Source organism: Pelobates fuscus, chromosome 2, assembly GCF_036172605.1.
Source record: "Pelobates fuscus isolate aPelFus1 chromosome 2, aPelFus1.pri, whole genome shotgun sequence".
NCBI lineage: Eukaryota > Metazoa > Chordata > Amphibia > Anura > Pelobatidae > Pelobates > Pelobates fuscus.
In genome coordinates this window covers 354,113,769-354,132,396 of record NC_086318.1, presented here as the reverse complement: position 1 = coordinate 354,132,396, position 18,628 = coordinate 354,113,769, and the positions used below count along the sequence as shown (strand labels likewise).

The 18,628-nt window shown below is 42.8% G+C and overlaps 22 non-coding genes across 22 annotated transcripts; all 22 read left to right on the top strand.

Moving 5' to 3' along the window:
• The first annotated feature begins 123 nt into the window (after positions 1-123).
• LOC134592865 (U4 spliceosomal RNA) lies at positions 124-264 on the top strand. The gene has a single exon (XR_010089429.1). It is a non-coding gene; the product is annotated as a U4 spliceosomal RNA (small nuclear RNA).
• A 479-nt stretch (positions 265-743) lies between these two features.
• LOC134590921 (U1 spliceosomal RNA) lies at positions 744-910 on the top strand. The gene has a single exon (XR_010087775.1). It is a non-coding gene; the product is annotated as a U1 spliceosomal RNA (small nuclear RNA).
• An 899-nt stretch (positions 911-1,809) lies between these two features.
• On the top strand, positions 1,810-1,950 carry LOC134592864 (U4 spliceosomal RNA). The gene has a single exon (XR_010089428.1). It is a non-coding gene; the product is annotated as a U4 spliceosomal RNA (small nuclear RNA).
• Positions 1,951-2,429: 479 nt separating this feature from the next.
• On the top strand, positions 2,430-2,596 carry LOC134590920 (U1 spliceosomal RNA). Its single transcript, XR_010087774.1, has one exon. It is a non-coding gene; the product is annotated as a U1 spliceosomal RNA (small nuclear RNA).
• Positions 2,597-3,495: 899 nt separating this feature from the next.
• Positions 3,496-3,636, top strand: LOC134592863 (U4 spliceosomal RNA). Its single transcript, XR_010089427.1, has one exon. It is a non-coding gene; the product is annotated as a U4 spliceosomal RNA (small nuclear RNA).
• A 479-nt stretch (positions 3,637-4,115) lies between these two features.
• LOC134590919 (U1 spliceosomal RNA) lies at positions 4,116-4,282 on the top strand. The gene has a single exon (XR_010087773.1). It is a non-coding gene; the product is annotated as a U1 spliceosomal RNA (small nuclear RNA).
• Positions 4,283-5,181: 899 nt separating this feature from the next.
• LOC134593288 (U4 spliceosomal RNA) lies at positions 5,182-5,322 on the top strand. Its single transcript, XR_010089791.1, has one exon. It is a non-coding gene; the product is annotated as a U4 spliceosomal RNA (small nuclear RNA).
• Positions 5,323-5,795: 473 nt separating this feature from the next.
• On the top strand, positions 5,796-5,962 carry LOC134589953 (U1 spliceosomal RNA). The gene has a single exon (XR_010086950.1). It is a non-coding gene; the product is annotated as a U1 spliceosomal RNA (small nuclear RNA).
• Positions 5,963-6,861: 899 nt separating this feature from the next.
• On the top strand, positions 6,862-7,002 carry LOC134593286 (U4 spliceosomal RNA). The gene has a single exon (XR_010089790.1). It is a non-coding gene; the product is annotated as a U4 spliceosomal RNA (small nuclear RNA).
• A 477-nt stretch (positions 7,003-7,479) lies between these two features.
• Positions 7,480-7,646, top strand: LOC134590660 (U1 spliceosomal RNA). The gene has a single exon (XR_010087549.1). It is a non-coding gene; the product is annotated as a U1 spliceosomal RNA (small nuclear RNA).
• Positions 7,647-8,545: 899 nt separating this feature from the next.
• On the top strand, positions 8,546-8,686 carry LOC134593285 (U4 spliceosomal RNA). Its single transcript, XR_010089789.1, has one exon. It is a non-coding gene; the product is annotated as a U4 spliceosomal RNA (small nuclear RNA).
• Positions 8,687-9,159: 473 nt separating this feature from the next.
• On the top strand, positions 9,160-9,326 carry LOC134589952 (U1 spliceosomal RNA). The gene has a single exon (XR_010086949.1). It is a non-coding gene; the product is annotated as a U1 spliceosomal RNA (small nuclear RNA).
• An 899-nt stretch (positions 9,327-10,225) lies between these two features.
• On the top strand, positions 10,226-10,366 carry LOC134593071 (U4 spliceosomal RNA). Its single transcript, XR_010089607.1, has one exon. It is a non-coding gene; the product is annotated as a U4 spliceosomal RNA (small nuclear RNA).
• A 479-nt stretch (positions 10,367-10,845) lies between these two features.
• On the top strand, positions 10,846-11,012 carry LOC134589951 (U1 spliceosomal RNA). The gene has a single exon (XR_010086948.1). It is a non-coding gene; the product is annotated as a U1 spliceosomal RNA (small nuclear RNA).
• Positions 11,013-11,911: 899 nt separating this feature from the next.
• On the top strand, positions 11,912-12,052 carry LOC134592861 (U4 spliceosomal RNA). The gene has a single exon (XR_010089426.1). It is a non-coding gene; the product is annotated as a U4 spliceosomal RNA (small nuclear RNA).
• Positions 12,053-12,531: 479 nt separating this feature from the next.
• Positions 12,532-12,698, top strand: LOC134590918 (U1 spliceosomal RNA). The gene has a single exon (XR_010087772.1). It is a non-coding gene; the product is annotated as a U1 spliceosomal RNA (small nuclear RNA).
• Positions 12,699-13,597: 899 nt separating this feature from the next.
• On the top strand, positions 13,598-13,738 carry LOC134593284 (U4 spliceosomal RNA). Its single transcript, XR_010089788.1, has one exon. It is a non-coding gene; the product is annotated as a U4 spliceosomal RNA (small nuclear RNA).
• Positions 13,739-14,215: 477 nt separating this feature from the next.
• On the top strand, positions 14,216-14,382 carry LOC134590656 (U1 spliceosomal RNA). The gene has a single exon (XR_010087548.1). It is a non-coding gene; the product is annotated as a U1 spliceosomal RNA (small nuclear RNA).
• Positions 14,383-15,281: 899 nt separating this feature from the next.
• On the top strand, positions 15,282-15,422 carry LOC134593283 (U4 spliceosomal RNA). Its single transcript, XR_010089787.1, has one exon. It is a non-coding gene; the product is annotated as a U4 spliceosomal RNA (small nuclear RNA).
• A 473-nt stretch (positions 15,423-15,895) lies between these two features.
• LOC134589950 (U1 spliceosomal RNA) lies at positions 15,896-16,062 on the top strand. Its single transcript, XR_010086947.1, has one exon. It is a non-coding gene; the product is annotated as a U1 spliceosomal RNA (small nuclear RNA).
• An 899-nt stretch (positions 16,063-16,961) lies between these two features.
• LOC134593070 (U4 spliceosomal RNA) lies at positions 16,962-17,102 on the top strand. The gene has a single exon (XR_010089606.1). It is a non-coding gene; the product is annotated as a U4 spliceosomal RNA (small nuclear RNA).
• Positions 17,103-17,581: 479 nt separating this feature from the next.
• Positions 17,582-17,748, top strand: LOC134590406 (U1 spliceosomal RNA). The gene has a single exon (XR_010087335.1). It is a non-coding gene; the product is annotated as a U1 spliceosomal RNA (small nuclear RNA).
• Positions 17,749-18,628: the final 880 nt, after the last annotated feature.

Here is an 18,628-nt window from a genome sequence, read left to right as displayed (position 1 = left end):
GCCTAATTAGAATATTGCCTCCCACAATCCTTTGCAATGGCTTATGGTCATGAACTTTTTCTCACCGCTGTCTTAAAGTGTCCTTACGTGGTAGCTCTTAAAAGCTGGCCCACTTGAACAGTTAACTTTGCGCAGTGGCAGTATCGTAGCCCATGAGGTCAATCCGAGGCGTGATTATTGCTAATTGAAAACTTTACCCAATACCCCGCCATGATGACTTGAAATACAGTCAGCATTGGCAATTTTTGACAGGCTCTAAGGAGACTGAAAGATTGGTTTAAAAAAAGTTTATGGCGCCCCATGTCTAGGGCGTGTCTTACGTGACTCCCGTTTCTTCCTGAGCTCTGTTGCACCATTCCTTCCGCTGGCTTCCTTGCATTTCCCTTTTACCTTTCTCTCCCACTGAATCCACTTGTTTCCGGCAGCACACTATTCTCACTACATGCTACGAATTCCCATCCTTCGGCTCATTGGCCTAGCATTTGCCTTTATGCAAATTGCTCCTTCGCACCCTGAATCCAGCTCAATTATTCACACCTAACCACCTGAAGGCACTAAAATTACTGGTAGCTAAGGAAAACAACGATCAGCCACGAGGTTTGGTAATCTTTTGTAGCCTTCTATCATTTGGATTATTTATTTGCTCTTCTTTTTTTTTTTTTTTTAAACTTGCTTTATTATTTCACCACAGCCTAAAGGAAAGGCTTCCCAGCGGGCGTGCCTTTGAATGTACCCATCATGTCATACTTACCTGGCAGGGGAGCAATAGCCATGATCCCTAAGGTGGCTCTCCCAGAGTGAGGCTGGTTCATTGCACTCCGTACCAGTTGACCTCTGCGATTTCCTCAAATGTGGGAAACTCAACTGCATAATTTATGGTAGTGGGGGACTGCGTTCGCGCTTTCCCCTGTGTTTGCTTGTTTGACAAAAATAGAGAACTTCACCAATTCTGACGAAGGATAATTTCAGCCACGGCACCCGTCTTCTTTGGCTCTTACTTTCCACATCAAGCAGGCAGCGACAATCATTTCCTAGGCTTGATCATTTTTATTATCTATGTTTTCTGGAGACCAGTTTTAAGCCAGAATTTCACTTTTTATTTTAACTTTTCAGCTTTTTTTTCATCATTTTTTTATCCTGACTTCTTTTGATTTATTGTATGCTTCAATGCAATGGAAGAAATAAAGAATTGGAGACCTATATTACGTCTTCCAACAGAACGTAACGTTTGATTGAATTTCTGGGAAAAAAAGATTTTCTGGATCAAGGCAGTGAATTGCCGCTTGAGACAATCAGACCAAACCTTAGGAATAGCTGGGTGGTCGCTAGCACTTACTAATGAACACCATGGAATTTTGAAAAAGCCACCACAAATGTTCTTTCAGCCCTGTTGAGTGTGGATGAAGAGAAGACAGGTGCTAGGCAAGGGTCATTCCTATCGATGGAGTCATGAAATGTGTGACTTTGGGGACGAACGTAGACCAGCGGATTGTGTACTCTGCCTAATGGCTGCTGTAGTAGAATCTTGGCAAAACTGTTTCCAAAGAGAGAAAAAAAATTGTACAAGGTTTGCTGCAAGATATGGTTGCCCTCACTCTCTGTTATAGGTTTGGAACCATTCCAAGATGCCATATAAGAAGACCGAGGAATTTGTTGGGGTTTAAGCTTCCCTGTAGGAGGAAGCGGGCCTAATTAGAATATTGCCTCCCACAATCCTTTGCAATGGCTTATGGTCATGAACTTTTTCTCACCGCTGTCTTAAAGTGTCCTTACGTGGTAGCTCTTAAAAGCTGGCCCACTTGAACAGTTAACTTTGCGCAGTGGCAGTATCGTAGCCCATGAGGTCAATCCGAGGCGTGATTATTGCTAATTGAAAACTTTACCCAATACCCCGCCATGATGACTTGAAATACAGTCAGCATTGGCAATTTTTGACAGGCTCTAAGGAGACTGAAAGATTGGTTTAAAAAAAGTTTATGGCGCCCCATGTCTAGGGCGTGTCTTACGTGTCTCCCGTTTCTTCCTGAGCTCTGTTGCACCATTCCTTCCGCTGGCTTCCTTGCATTTCCCTTTTACCTTTCTCTCCCACTGAATCCACTTGTTTCCGGCAGCACACTATTCTCACTACATGCTACGAATTCCCATCCTTCGGCTCATTGGCCTAGCATTTGCCTTTATGCAAATTGCTCCTTCGCACCCTGAATCCAGCTCAATTATTCACACCTAACCACCTGAAGGCACTAAAATTACTGGTAGCTAAGGAAAACAACGATCAGCCACGAGGTTTGGTAATCTTTTGTAGCCTTCTATCATTTGGATTATTTATTTGCTCTTCTTTTTTTTTTTTTTTTAAACTTGCTTTATTATTTCACCACAGCCTAAAGGAAAGGCTTCCCAGCGGGCGTGCCTTTGAATGTACCCATCATGTCATACTTACCTGGCAGGGGAGCAATAGCCATGATCCCTAAGGTGGCTCTCCCAGAGTGAGGCTGGTTCATTGCACTCCGTACCAGTTGACCTCTGCGATTTCCTCAAATGTGGGAAACTCAACTGCATAATTTATGGTAGTGGGGGACTGCGTTCGCGCTTTCCCCTGTGTTTGCTTGTTTGACAAAAATAGAGAACTTCACCAATTCTGACGAAGGATAATTTCAGCCACGGCACCCGTCTTCTTTGGCTCTTACTTTCCACATCAAGCAGGCAGCGACAATCATTTCCTAGGCTTGATCATTTTTATTATCTATGTTTTCTGGAGACCAGTTTTAAGCCAGAATTTCACTTTTTATTTTAACTTTTCAGCTTTTTTTTCATCATTTTTTTATCCTGACTTCTTTTGATTTATTGTATGCTTCAATGCAATGGAAGAAATAAAGAATTGGAGACCTATATTACGTCTTCCAACAGAACGTAACGTTTGATTGAATTTCTGGGAAAAAAAGATTTTCTGGATCAAGGCAGTGAATTGCCGCTTGAGACAATCAGACCAAACCTTAGGAATAGCTGGGTGGTCGCTAGCACTTACTAATGAACACCATGGAATTTTGAAAAAGCCACCACAAATGTTCTTTCAGCCCTGTTGAGTGTGGATGAAGAGAAGACAGGTGCTAGGCAAGGGTCATTCCTATCGATGGAGTCATGAAATGTGTGACTTTGGGGACGAACGTAGACCAGCGGATTGTGTACTCTGCCTAATGGCTGCTGTAGTAGAATCTTGGCAAAACTGTTTCCAAAGAGAGAAAAAAAATTGTACAAGGTTTGCTGCAAGATATGGTTGCCCTCACTCTCTGTTATAGGTTTGGAACCATTCCAAGATGCCATATAAGAAGACCGAGGAATTTGTTGGGGTTTAAGCTTCCCTGTAGGAGGAAGCGGGCCTAATTAGAATATTGCCTCCCACAATCCTTTGCAATGGCTTATGGTCATGAACTTTTTCTCACCGCTGTCTTAAAGTGTCCTTACGTGGTAGCTCTTAAAAGCTGGCCCACTTGAACAGTTAACTTTGCGCAGTGGCAGTATCGTAGCCCATGAGGTCAATCCGAGGCGTGATTATTGCTAATTGAAAACTTTACCCAATACCCCGCCATGATGACTTGAAATACAGTCAGCATTGGCAATTTTTGACAGGCTCTAAGGAGACTGAAAGATTGGTTTAAAAAAAGTTTATGGCGCCCCATGTCTAGGGCGTGTCTTACGTGACTCCCGTTTCTTCCTGAGCTCTGTTGCACCATTCCTTCCGCTGGCTTCCTTGCATTTCCCTTTTACCTTTCTCTCCCACTGAATCCACTTGTTTCCGGCAGCACACTATTCTCACTACATGCTACGAATTCCCATCCTTCGGCTCATTGGCCTAGCATTTGCCTTTATGCAAATTGCTCCTTCGCACCCTGAATCCAGCTCAATTATTCACACCTAACCACCTGAAGGCACTAAAATTACTGGTAGCTAAGGAAAACAACGATCAGCCACGAGGTTTGGTAATCTTTTGTAGCCTTCTATCATTTGGATTATTTATTTGCTCTTCTTTTTTTTTTTTTTTTAAACTTGCTTTATTATTTCACCACAGCCTAAAGGAAAGGCTTCCCAGCGGGCGTGCCTTTGAATGTACCCATCATGTCATACTTACCTGGCAGGGGAGCAATAGCCATGATCCCTAAGGTGGCTCTCCCAGAGTGAGGCTGGTTCATTGCACTCCGTACCAGTTGACCTCTGCGATTTCCTCAAATGTGGGAAACTCAACTGCATAATTTATGGTAGTGGGGGACTGCGTTCGCGCTTTCCCCTGTGTTTGCTTGTTTGACAAAAATAGAGAACTTCACCAATTCTGACGAAGGATAATTTCAGCCACGGCACCCGTCTTCTTTGGCTCTTACTTTCCACATCAAGCAGGCAGCGACAATCATTTCCTAGGCTTGATCATTTTTATTATCTATGTTTTCTGGAGACCAGTTTTAAGCCAGAATTTCACTTTTTATTTTAACTTTTCAGCTTTTTTTTCATCATTTTTTTATCCTGACTTCTTTTGATTTATTGTATGCTTCAATGCAATGGAAGAAATAAAGAATTGGAGACCTATATTACGTCTTCCAACAGAACGTAACGTTTGATTGAATTTCTGGGAAAAAAAGATTTTCTGGATCAAGGCAGTGAATTGCCGCTTGAGACAATCAGACCAAACCTTAGGAATAGCTGGGTGGTCGCTAGCACTTACTAATGAACACCATGGAATTTTGAAAAAGCCACCACAAATGTTCTTTCAGCCCTGTTGAGTGTGGATGAAGAGAAGACAGGTGCTAGGCAAGGGTCATTCCTATCGATGGAGTCATGAAATGTGTGACTTTGGGGACGAACGTAGACCAGCGGATTGTGTACTCTGCCTAATGGCTGCTGTAGTAGAATCTTGGCAAAACTGTTTCCAAAGAGAGAAAAAAAATTGTACAAGGTTTGCTGCAAGATATGGTTGCCCTCACTCTCTGTTATAGGTTTGGAACCATTCCAAGATGCCATATAAGAAGACCGAGGAATTTGTTGGGGTTTAAGCTTCCCTGTAGGAGGAAGCGGGCCTAATTAGAATATTGCCTCCCATAATCCTTTGCAATGGCTTATGGTCATGAACTTTTTCTCACCGCTGTCTTAAAGTGTCCTTACGTGGTAGCTCTTAAAAGCTGGCCCACTTGAACAGCTAGCTTTGCGCAGTGGCAGTATCGTAGCCCATGAGGTCAATCCGAGGCGTGATTATTGCTAATTGAAAACTTTACCCAATACCCTGCCATGATGACTTGAAATACAGTCAGCATTGGCAATTTTTGACAGGCTCTAAGGAGACTGAAAGATTGGTTTAATAAAAGTTTATGGCGCCCCATGTCTAGGGCGTGTCTTACGTGACTCCCGTTTCTTCCTGAGCTCTGTTGCACCATTCCTTCCGCTGGCTTCTTAGCATTTCCCTTTTACCTTTCTCTCCCACTGAATTCACTTGTTTCCGGCAGCACACTATTCTCACTACATGCTACGAATTCCCATCCTTCGGCTCATTGGCCTAGCATTTGCCTTTATGCAAATTGCTCCTTCGCACCCTGAATCCAGCTCAATTATTCACACCTAACCACCTGAAGGCACTAAAATTACTGGTAGCTAAGGAAAACAACGATCAGCCACGAGGTTTGGTAATCTTTTGTAGCCTTCTATCATTTGGATTATTTATTTGCTTTTTTTTTTTTTTTAAACTTACTTTATTATTTCACCACAGCCTAAAGGAAAGGCTTCCCAGCGGGCGTGCCTTTGAATGTACCCGTCATGTCATACTTACCTGGCAGGGGAGCAATAGCCATGATCCCTAAGGTGGCTCTCCCAGAGTGAGGCTGGTTCATTGCACTCCGTACCAGTTGACCTCTGCGATTTCCTCAAATGTGGGAAACTCGACTGCATAATTTATGGTAGTGGGGGACTGCGTTCGCGCTTTCCCCTGTGTTTGCTTGTTTGACAAAAATAGAGAACTTCACCAATTCTGACGAAGGATAATTTCAGTCACGGCACCCGTCTTCTTTGGCTCTTACTTTCCGCATCAAGCAGGCAGCGACAATCATTTCCTAGGCTTGATCATTTTTATTATCTATGTTTTCTGGAGACCAGTTTTAAGCCAGAATTTCACTTTTTATTTTAACTTTTCAGCTTTTTTTTCATCATTTTTTTATCCTGACTTCTTTTGATTTATTGTATGCTTCAATGCAATGGAAGAAATAAAGAATTGGAGACCTATATTACGTCTTCCAACAGAACGTAACGTTTGATTGAATTTCTGGGAAAAAAAGATTTTCTGGATCAAGGCAGTGAATTGCCGCTTGAGACAATCAGACCAAACCTTAGGAATAGCTGGGTGGTCGCTAGCACTTACTAATGAACACCATGGAATTTTGAAAAAGCCACCACAAATGTTCTTTCAGCCCTGTTGAGTGTGGATGAAGAGAAGACAGGTGCTAGGCAAGGGTCATTCCTATCGATGGAGTCATGAAATGTGTGACTTTGGGGACGAACGTAGACCAGCGGATTGTGTACTCTGCCTAATGGCTGCTGTAGTAGAATCTTGGCAAAACTGTTTCCAAAGAGAGAAAAAAAATTGTACAAGGTTTGCTGCAAGATATGGTTGCCCTCACTCTCTGTTATAGGTTTGGAACCATTCCAAGATGCCATATAAGAAGACCGAGGAATTTGTTGGGGTTTAAGCTTCCCTGTAGGAGGAAGCGGGCCTAATTAGAATATTGCCTCCCATAATCCTTTGCAATGGCTTATGGTCATGAACTTTTTCTCACCGCTGTCTTAAAGTGTCCTTACGTGGTAGCTCTTAAAAGCTGGCCCACTTGAACAGCTAGCTTTGCGCAGTGGCAGTATCGTAGCCCATGAGGTCAATCCGAGGCGTGATTATTGCTAATTGAAAACTTTACCCAATACCCTGCCATGATGACTTGAAATACAGTCAGCATTGGCAATTTTTGACAGGCTCTAAGGAGATTGAAAGATTGGTTTAATAAAAGTTTATGGCGCCCCATGTCTAGGGCGTGTCTTACGTGACTCCCGTTTCTTCCTGAGCTCTGTTGCACCATTCCTTCCGCTGGCTTCCTTGCATTTCCCTTTTACCTTTCTCTCCCACTGAATCCACTTGTTTCCGGCAGCACACTATTCTCACTACATGCTACGAATTCCCATCCTTCGGCTCATTGGCCTAGCATTTGCCTTTATGCAAATTGCTCCTTCGCACCCTGAATCCAGCTCAATTATTCACACCTAACCACCTGAAGGCACTAAAATTACTGGTAGCTAAGGAAAACAACGATCAGCCACGAGGTTTGGTAATCTTTTGTAGCCTTCTATCATTTGGATTATTTATTTGCTCTTCTTTTTTTTTTTTTTTAACTTGCTTTATTATTTCACCACAGCCTAAAGGAAAGGCTTCCCATCGGGCGTGCCTTTGAATGTACCCGTCATGTCATACTTACCTGGCAGGGGAGCAATAGCCATGCTCCCTAAGGTGGCTCTCCCAGAGTGAGGCTGGTTCATTGCACTCCGTACCAGTTGACCTCTGCGATTTCCTCAAATGTGGGAAACTCGACTGCATAATTTATGGTAGTGGGGGACTGCGTTCGCGCTTTCCCCTGTGTTTGCTTGTTTGACAAAAATAGAGAACTTCACCAATTCTGACGAAGGATAATTTCAGCCACGGCACCCGTCTTCTTTGGCTCTTACTTTCCACATCAAGCAGGCAGCGACAATCATTTCCTAGGCTTGATCATTTTTATTATCTATGTTTTCTGGAGACCAGTTTTAAGCCAGAATTTCACTTTTTATTTTAACTTTTCAGCTTTTTTTTCATCATTTTTTTATCCTGACTTCTTTTGATTTATTGTATGCTTCAATGCAATGGAAGAAATAAAGAATTGGAGACCTATATTACGTCTTCCAACAGAACGTAACGTTTGATTGAATTTCTGGGAAAAAAAGATTTTCTGGATCAAGGCAGTGAATTGCCGCTTGAGACAATCAGACCAAACCTTAGGAATAGCTGGGTGGTCGCTAGCACTTACTAATGAACACCATGGAATTTTGAAAAAGCCACCACAAATGTTCTTTCAGCCCTGTTGAGTGTGGATGAAGAGAAGACAGGTGCTAGGCAAGGGTCATTCCTATCGATGGAGTCATGAAATGTGTGACTTTGGGGACGAACGTAGACCAGCGGATTGTGTACTCTGCCTAATGGCTGCTGTAGTAGAATCTTGGCAAAACTGTTTCCAAAGAGAGAAAAAAAATTGTACAAGGTTTGCTGCAAGATATGGTTGCCCTCACTCTCTGTTATAGGTTTGGAACCATTCCAAGATGCCATATAAGAAGACCGAGGAATTTGTTGGGGTTTAAGCTTCCCTGTAGGAGGAAGCGGGCCTAATTAGAATATTGCCTCCCATAATCCTTTGCAATGGCTTATGGTCATGAACTTTTTCTCACCGCTGTCTTAAAGTGTCCTTACGTGGTAGCTCTTAAAAGCTGGCCCACTTGAACAGCTAGCTTTGCGCAGTGGCAGTATCGTAGCCCATGAGGTCAATCCGAGGCGTGATTATTGCTAATTGAAAACTTTACCCAATACCCTGCCATGATGACTTGAAATACAGTCAGCATTGGCAATTTTTGACAGGCTCTAAGGAGACTGAAAGATTGGTTTAATAAAAGTTTATGGCGCCCCATGTCTAGGGCGTGTCTTACGTGACTCCCGTTTCTTCCTGAGCTCTGTTGCACCATTCCTTCCGCTGGCTTCTTAGCATTTCCCTTTTACCTTTCTCTCCCACTGAATTCACTTGTTTCCGGCAGCACACTATTCTCACTACATGCTACGAATTCCCATCCTTCGGCTCATTGGCCTAGCATTTGCCTTTATGCAAATTGCTCCTTCGCACCCTGAATCCAGCTCAATTATTCACACCTAACCACCTGAAGGCACTAAAATTACTGGTAGATAAGGAAAACAACGATCAGCCACGAGGTTTGGTAATCTTTTGTAGCCTTCTATCATTTGGATTATTTATTTGCTTTTTTTTTTTTTTTAAACTTACTTTATTATTTCACCACAGCCTAAAGGAAAGGCTTCCCAGCGGGCGTGCCTTTGAATGTACCCGTCATGTCATACTTACCTGGCAGGGGAGCAATAGCCATGATCCCTAAGGTGGCTCTCCCAGAGTGAGGCTGGTTCATTGCACTCCGTACCAGTTGACCTCTGCGATTTCCTCAAATGTGGGAAACTCGACTGCATAATTTATGGTAGTGGGGGACTGCGTTCGCGCTTTCCCCTGTGTTTGCTTGTTTGACAAAAATAGAGAACTTCACCAATTCTGACGAAGGATAATTTCAGTCACGGCACCCGTCTTCTTTGGCTCTTACTTTCCGCATCAAGCAGGCAGTGACAATCATTTCCTAGGCTTGATCATTTTTATTATCTATGTTTTCTGGAGACCAGTTTTAAGCCAGAATTTCACTTTTTATTTTAACTTTTCAGCTTTTTTTTCATCATTTTTTTATCCTGACTTCTTTTGATTTATTGTATGCTTCAATGCAATGGAAGAAATAAAGAATTGGAGACCTATATTACGTCTTCCAACAGAACGTAACGTTTGATTGAATTTCTGGGAAAAAAAAAATTTCTGGATCAAGGCAGTGAATTGCCGCTTGAGACAATCAGACCAAACCTTAGGAATAGCTGGGTGGTCGCTAGCACTTACTAATGAACACCATGGAATTTTGAAAAAGCCACCACAAATGTTCTTTCAGCCCTGTTGAGTGTGGATGAAGAGAAGACAGGTGCTAGGCAAGGGTCATTCCTATCGATGGAGTCATGAAATGTGTGACTTTGGGGACGAACGTAGACCAGCGGATTGTGTACTCTGCCTAATGGCTGCTGTAGTAGAATCTTGGCAAAACCGTTTCCAAAGAGAGAAAAAAAATTGTACAAGGTTTGCTGCAAGATATGGTTGCCCTCACTCTCTGTTATAGGTTTGGAACCATTCCAAGATGCCATATAAGAAGACCGAGGAATTTGTTGGGGTTTAAGCTTCCCTGTAGGAGGAAGCGGGCCTAATTAGAATATTGCCTCCCACAATCCTTTGCAATGGCTTATGGTCATGAACTTTTTCTCACCGCTGTCTTAAAGTGTCCTTACGTGGTAGCTCTTAAAAGCTGGCCCACTTGAACAGTTATCTTTGCGCAGTGGCAGTATCGTAGCCCATGAGGTCAATCCGAGGCGTGATTATTGCTAATTGAAAACTTTACCCAATACCCCGCCATGATGACTTGAAATACAGTCAGCATTGGCAATTTTTGACAGGCTCTAAGGGGACTGAAAGATTGGTTTAAAAAAAGTTTATGGCGCCCCATGTCTAGGGCGTGTCTTACGTGACTCCCGTTTCTTCCTGAGCTCTGTTGCACCATTCCTTCCGCTGGCTTCCTTGCATTTCCCTTTTACCTTTCTCTCCCACTGAATCCACTTGTTTCCGGCAGCACACTATTCTCACTACATGCTACGAATTCCCATCCTTCGGCTCATTGGCCTAGCATTTGCCTTTATGCAAATTGCTCCTTCGCACCCTGAATCCAGCTCAATTATTCACACCTAACCACCTGAAGGCACTAAAATTACTGGTAGCTAAGGAAAACAACGATCAGCCACGAGGTTTGGTAATCTTTTGTAGCCTTCTATCATTTGGATTATTTATTTGCTCTTCTTTTTTTTTTTTTTTTAAACTTGCTTTATTATTTCACCACAGCCTAAAGGAAAGGCTTCCCAGCGGGCGTGCCTTTGAATGTACCCGTCATGTCATACTTACCTGGCAGGGGAGCAATAGCCATGATCCCTAAGGTGGCTCTCCCAGAGTGAGGCTGGTTCATTGCACTCCGTACCAGTTGACCTCTGCGATTTCCTCAAATGTGGGAAACTCGACTGCATAATTTATGGTAGTGGGGGACTGCGTTCGCGCTTTCCCCTGTGTTTGCTTGTTTGACAAAAATAGAGAACTTCACCAATTCTGATGAAGGATAATTTCAGCCACGGCACCCGTCTTCTTTGGCTCTTACTTTCCACATCAAGCAGGCAGCGACAATCATTTCCTAGGCTTGATCATTTTTATTATCTATGTTTTCTGGAGACCAGTTTTAAGCCAGAATTTCACTTTTTATTTTAACTTTTCAGCTTTTTTTTCATCATTTTTTTATCCTGACTTCTTTTGATTTATTGTATGCTTCAATGCAATGGAAGAAATAAAGAATTGGAGACCTATATTACGTCTTCCAACAGAACGTAACGTTTGATTGAATTTCTGGGAAAAAAAGATTTTCTGGATCAAGGCAGTGAATTGCCGCTTGAGACAATCAGACCAAACCTTAGGAATAGCTGGGTGGTCGCTAGCACTTACTAATGAACACCATGGAATTTTGAAAAAGCCACCACAAATGTTCTTTCAGCCCTGTTGAGTGTGGATGAAGAGAAGACAGGTGCTAGGCAAGGGTCATTCCTATCGATGGAGTCATGAAATGTGTGACTTTGGGGACGAACGTAGACCAGCGGATTGTGTACTCTGCCTAATGGCTGCTGTAGTAGAATCTTGGCAAAACTGTTTCCAAAGAGAGAAAAAAAATTGTACAAGGTTTGCTGCAAGATATGGTTGCCCTCACTCTCTGTTATAGGTTTGGAACCATTCCAAGATGCCATATAAGAAGACCGAGGAATTTGTTGGGGTTTAAGCTTCCCTGTAGGAGGAAGCGGGCCTAATTAGAATATTGCCTCCCACAATCCTTTGCAATGGCTTATGGTCATGAACTTTTTCTCACCGCTGTCTTAAAGTGTCCTTACGTGGTAGCTCTTAAAAGCTGGCCCACTTGAACAGTTAACTTTGCGCAGTGGCAGTATCGTAGCCCATGAGGTCAATCCGAGGCGTGATTATTGCTAATTGAAAACTTTACCCAATACCCCGCCATGATGACTTGAAATACAGTCAGCATTGGCAATTTTTGACAGGCTCTAAGGAGACTGAAAGATTGGTTTAAAAAAAGTTTATGGCGCCCCATGTCTAGGGCGTGTCTTACGTGACTCCCGTTTCTTCCTGAGCTCTGTTGCACCATTCCTTCCGCTGGCTTCCTTGCATTTCCCTTTTACCTTTCTCTCCCACTGAATCCACTTGTTTCCGGCAGCACACTATTCTCACTACATGCTACGAATTCCCATCCTTCGGCTCATTGGCCTAGCATTTGCCTTTATGCAAATTGCTCCTTCGCACCCTGAATCCAGCTCAATTATTCACACCTAACCACCTGAAGGCACTAAAATTACTGGTAGCTAAGGAAAACAACGATCAGCCACGAGGTTTGGTAATCTTTTGTAGCCTTCTATCATTTGGATTATTTATTTGCTCTTCTTTTTTTTTTTTTTTTAAACTTGCTTTATTATTTCACCACAGCCTAAAGGAAAGGCTTCCCAGCGGGCGTGCCTTTGAATGTACCCATCATGTCATACTTACCTGGCAGGGGAGCAATAGCCATGATCCCTAAGGTGGCTCTCCCAGAGTGAGGCTGGTTCATTGCACTCCGTACCAGTTGACCTCTGCGATTTCCTCAAATGTGGGAAACTCAACTGCATAATTTATGGTAGTGGGGGACTGCGTTCGCGCTTTCCCCTGTGTTTGCTTGTTTGACAAAAATAGAGAACTTCACCAATTCTGACGAAGGATAATTTCAGCCACGGCACCCGTCTTCTTTGGCTCTTACTTTCCACATCAAGCAGGCAGCGACAATCATTTCCTAGGCTTGATCATTTTTATTATCTATGTTTTCTGGAGACCAGTTTTAAGCCAGAATTTCACTTTTTATTTTAACTTTTCAGCTTTTTTTTCATCATTTTTTTATCCTGACTTCTTTTGATTTATTGTATGCTTCAATGCAATGGAAGAAATAAAGAATTGGAGACCTATATTACGTCTTCCAACAGAACGTAACGTTTGATTGAATTTCTGGGAAAAAAAGATTTTCTGGATCAAGGCAGTGAATTGCCGCTTGAGACAATCAGACCAAACCTTAGGAATAGCTGGGTGGTCGCTAGCACTTACTAATGAACACCATGGAATTTTGAAAAAGCCACCACAAATGTTCTTTCAGCCCTGTTGAGTGTGGATGAAGAGAAGACAGGTGCTAGGCAAGGGTCATTCCTATCGATGGAGTCATGAAATGTGTGACTTTGGGGACGAACGTAGACCAGCGGATTGTGTACTCTGCCTAATGGCTGCTGTAGTAGAATCTTGGCAAAACTGTTTCCAAAGAGAGAAAAAAAATTGTACAAGGTTTGCTGCAAGATATGGTTGCCCTCACTCTCTGTTATAGGTTTGGAACCATTCCAAGATGCCATATAAGAAGACCGAGGAATTTGTTGGGGTTTAAGCTTCCCTGTAGGAGGAAGCGGGCCTAATTAGAATATTGCCTCCCATAATCCTTTGCAATGGCTTATGGTCATGAACTTTTTCTCACCGCTGTCTTAAAGTGTCCTTACGTGGTAGCTCTTAAAAGCTGGCCCACTTGAACAGCTAGCTTTGCGCAGTGGCAGTATCGTAGCCCATGAGGTCAATCCGAGGCGTGATTATTGCTAATTGAAAACTTTACCCAATACCCTGCCATGATGACTTGAAATACAGTCAGCATTGGCAATTTTTGACAGGCTCTAAGGAGATTGAAAGATTGGTTTAATAAAAGTTTATGGCGCCCCATGTCTAGGGCGTGTCTTACGTGACTCCCGTTTCTTCCTGAGCTCTGTTGCACCATTCCTTCCGCTGGCTTCCTTGCATTTCCCTTTTACCTTTCTCTCCCACTGAATCCACTTGTTTCCGGCAGCACACTATTCTCACTACATGCTACGAATTCCCATCCTTCGGCTCATTGGCCTAGCATTTGCCTTTATGCAAATTGCTCCTTCGCACCCTGAATCCAGCTCAATTATTCACACCTAACCACCTGAAGGCACTAAAATTACTGGTAGCTAAGGAAAACAACGATCAGCCACGAGGTTTGGTAATCTTTTGTAGCCTTCTATCATTTGGATTATTTATTTGCTCTTCTTTTTTTTTTTTTTTAACTTGCTTTATTATTTCACCACAGCCTAAAGGAAAGGCTTCCCATCGGGCGTGCCTTTGAATGTACCCGTCATGTCATACTTACCTGGCAGGGGAGCAATAGCCATGCTCCCTAAGGTGGCTCTCCCAGAGTGAGGCTGGTTCATTGCACTCCGTACCAGTTGACCTCTGCGATTTCCTCAAATGTGGGAAACTCGACTGCATAATTTATGGTAGTGGGGGACTGCGTTCGCGCTTTCCCCTGTGTTTGCTTGTTTGACAAAAATAGAGAACTTCACCAATTCTGACGAAGGATAATTTCAGCCACAGCACCCGTCTTCTTTGGCTCTTACTTTCCACATCAAGCAGGCAGCGACAATCATTTCCTAGGCTTGATCATTTTTATTATCTATGTTTTCTGGAGACCAGTTTTAAGCCAGAATTTCACTTTTTATTTTAACTTTTCAGCTTTTTTTTCATCATTTTTTTATCCTGACTTCTTTTGATTTATTGTATGCTTCAATGCAATGGAAGAAATAAAGAATTGGAGACCTATATTACGTCTTCCAACAGAACGTAACGTTTGATTGAATTTCTGGGAAAAAAAGATTTTCTGGATCAAGGCAGTGAATTGCCGCTTGAGACAATCAGACCAAACCTTAGGAATAGCTGGGTGGTCGCTAGCACTTACTAATGAACACCATGGAATTTTGAAAAAGCCACCACAAATGTTCTTTCAGCCCTGTTGAGTGTGGATGAAGAGAAGACAGGTGCTAGGCAAGGGTCATTCCTATCGATGGAGTCATGAAATGTGTGACTTTGGGGACGAACGTAGACCAGCGGATTGTGTACTCTGCCTAATGGCTGCTGTAGTAGAATCTTGGCAAAACTGTTTCCAAAGAGAGAAAAAAAATTGTACAAGGTTTGCTGCAAGATATGGTTGCCCTCACTCTCTGTTATAGGTTTGGAACCATTCCAAGATGCCATATAAGAAGACCGAGGAATTTGTTGGGGTTTAAGCTTCCCTGTAGGAGGAAGCGGGCCTAATTAGAATATTGCCTCCCATAATCCTTTGCAATGGCTTATGGTCATGAACTTTTTCTCACCGCTGTCTTAAAGTGTCCTTACGTGGTAGCTCTTAAAAGCTGGCCCACTTGAACAGCTAGCTTTGCGCAGTGGCAGTATCGTAGCCCATGAGGTCAATCCGAGGCGTGATTATTGCTAATTGAAAACTTTACCCAATACCCTGCCATGATGACTTGAAATACAGTCAGCATTGGCAATTTTTGACAGGCTCTAAGGAGACTGAAAGATTGGTTTAATAAAAGTTTATGGCGCCCCATGTCTAGGGCGTGTCTTACGTGACTCCCGTTTCTTCCTGAGCTCTGTTGCACCATTCCTTCCGCTGGCTTCTTAGCATTTCCCTTTTACCTTTCTCTCCCACTGAATTCACTTGTTTCCGGCAGCACACTATTCTCACTACATGCTACGAATTCCCATCCTTCGGCTCATTGGCCTAGCATTTGCCTTTATGCAAATTGCTCCTTCGCACCCTGAATCCAGCTCAATTATTCACACCTAACCACCTGAAGGCACTAAAATTACTGGTAGCTAAGGAAAACAACGATCAGCCACGAGGTTTGGTAATCTTTTGTAGCCTTCTATCATTTGGATTATTTATTTGCTTTTTTTTTTTTTTTAAACTTACTTTATTATTTCACCACAGCCTAAAGGAAAGGCTTCCCAGCGGGCGTGCCTTTGAATGTACCCGTCATGTCATACTTACCTGGCAGGGGAGCAATAGCCATGATCCCTAAGGTGGCTCTCCCAGAGTGAGGCTGGTTCATTGCACTCCGTACCAGTTGACCTCTGCGATTTCCTCAAATGTGGGAAACTCGACTGCATAATTTATGGTAGTGGGGGACTGCGTTCGCGCTTTCCCCTGTGTTTGCTTGTTTGACAAAAATAGAGAACTTCACCAATTCTGACGAAGGATAATTTCAGTCACGGCACCCGTCTTCTTTGGCTCTTACTTTCCGCATCAAGCAGGCAGCGACAATCATTTCCTAGGCTTGATCATTTTTATTATCTATGTTTTCTGGAGACCAGTTTTAAGCCAGAATTTCACTTTTTATTTTAACTTTTCAGCTTTTTTTTCATCATTTTTTTATCCTGACTTCTTTTGATTTATTGTATGCTTCAATGCAATGGAAGAAATAAAGAATTGGAGACCTATATTACGTCTTCCAACAGAACGTAACGTTTGATTGAATTTCTGGGAAAAAAAAAATTTCTGGATCAAGGCAGTGAATTGCCGCTTGAGACAATCAGACCAAACCTTAGGAATAGCTGGGTGGTCGCTAGCACTTACTAATGAACACCATGGAATTTTGAAAAAGCCACCACAAATGTTCTTTCAGCCCTGTTGAGTGTGGATGAAGAGAAGACAGGTGCTAGGCAAGGGTCATTCCTATCGATGGAGTCATGAAATGTGTGACTTTGGGGACGAACGTAGACCAGCGGATTGTGTACTCTGCCTAATGGCTGCTGTAGTAGAATCTTGGCAAAACCGTTTCCAAAGAGAGAAAAAAAATTGTACAAGGTTTGCTGCAAGATATGGTTGCCCTCACTCTCTGTTATAGGTTTGGAACCATTCCAAGATGCCATATAAGAAGACCGAGGAATTTGTTGGGGTTTAAGCTTCCCTGTAGGAGGAAGCGGGCCTAATTAGAATATTGCCTCCCACAATCCTTTGCAATGGCTTATGGTCATGAACTTTTTCTCACCGCTGTCTTAAAGTGTCCTTACGTGGTAGCTCTTAAAAGCTGGCCCACTTGAACAGTTATCTTTGCGCAGTGGCAGTATCGTAGCCCATGAGGTCAATCCGAGGCGTGATTATTGCTAATTGAAAACTTTACCCAATACCCCGCCATGATGACTTGAAATACAGTCAGCATTGGCAATTTTTGACAGGCTCTAAGGGGACTGAAAGATTGGTTTAAAAAAAGTTTATGGCGCCCCATGTCTAGGGCGTGTCTTACGTGACTCCCGTTTCTTCCTGAGCTCTGTTGCACCATTCCTTCCGCTGGCTTCCTTGCATTTCCCTTTTACCTTTCTCTCCCACTGAATCCACTTGTTTCCGGCAGCACACTATTCTCACTACATGCTACGAATTCCCATCCTTCGGCTCATTGGCCTAGCATTTGCCTTTATGCAAATTGCTCCTTCGCACCCTGAATCCAGCTCAATTATTCACACCTAACCACCTGAAGGCACTAAAATTACTGGTAGCTAAGGAAAACAACGATCAGCCACGAGGTTTGGTAATCTTTTGTAGCCTTCTATCATTTGGATTATTTATTTGCTCTTCTTTTTTTTTTTTTTTTAAACTTGCTTTATTATTTCACCACAGCCTAAAGGAAAGGCTTCCCAGCGGGCGTGCCTTTGAATGTACCCGTCATGTCATACTTACCTGGCAGAGGAGCAATAGCCATGATCCCTAAGGTGGCTCTCCCAGAGTGAGGCTGGTTCATTGCACTCCGTACCAGTTGACCTCTGCGATTTCCTCAAATGTGGGAAACTCGACTGCATAATTTATGGTAGTGGGGGACTGCGTTCGCGCTTTCCCCTGTGTTTGCTTGTTTGACAAAAATAGAGAACTTCACCAATTCTGATGAAGGATAATTTCAGCCACGGCACCCGTCTTCTTTGGCTCTTACTTTCCACATCAAGCAGGCAGCGACAATCATTTCCTAGGCTTGATCATTTTTATTATCTATGTTTTCTGGAGACCAGTTTTAAGCCAGAATTTCACTTTTTATTTTAACTTTTCAGCTTTTTTTTCATCATTTTTTTATCCTGACTTCTTTTGATTTATTGTATGCTTCAATGCAATGGAAGAAATAAAGAATTGGAGACCTATATTACGTCTTCCAACAGAACGTAACGTTTGATTGAATTTCTGGGAAAAAAAGATTTTCTGGATCAAGGCAGTGAATTGCCGCTTGAGACAATCAGACCAAACCTTAGGAATAGCTGGGTGGTCGCTAGCACTTACTAATGAACACCATGGAATTTTGAAAAAGCCACCACAAATGTTCTTTCAGCCCTGTTGAGTGTGGATGAAGAGAAGACAGGTGCTAGGCAAGGGTCATTCCTATCGATGGAGTCATGAAATGTGTGACTTTGGGGACGAACGTAGACCAGCGGATTGTGTACTCTGCCTAATGGCTGCTGTAGTAGAATCTTGGCAAAACTGTTTCCAAAGAGAGAAAAAAAATTGTACAAGGTTTGCTGCAAGATATGGTTGCCCTCACTCTCTGTTATAGGTTTGGAACCATTCCAAGATGCCATATAAGAAGACCGAGGAATTTGTTGGGGTTTAAGCTTCCCTGTAGGAGGAAGCGGGCCTAATTAGAATATTGCCTCCCACAATCCTTTGCAATGGCTTATGGTCATGAACTTTTTCTCACCGCTGTCTTAAAGTGTCCTTACGTGGTAGCTCTTAAAAG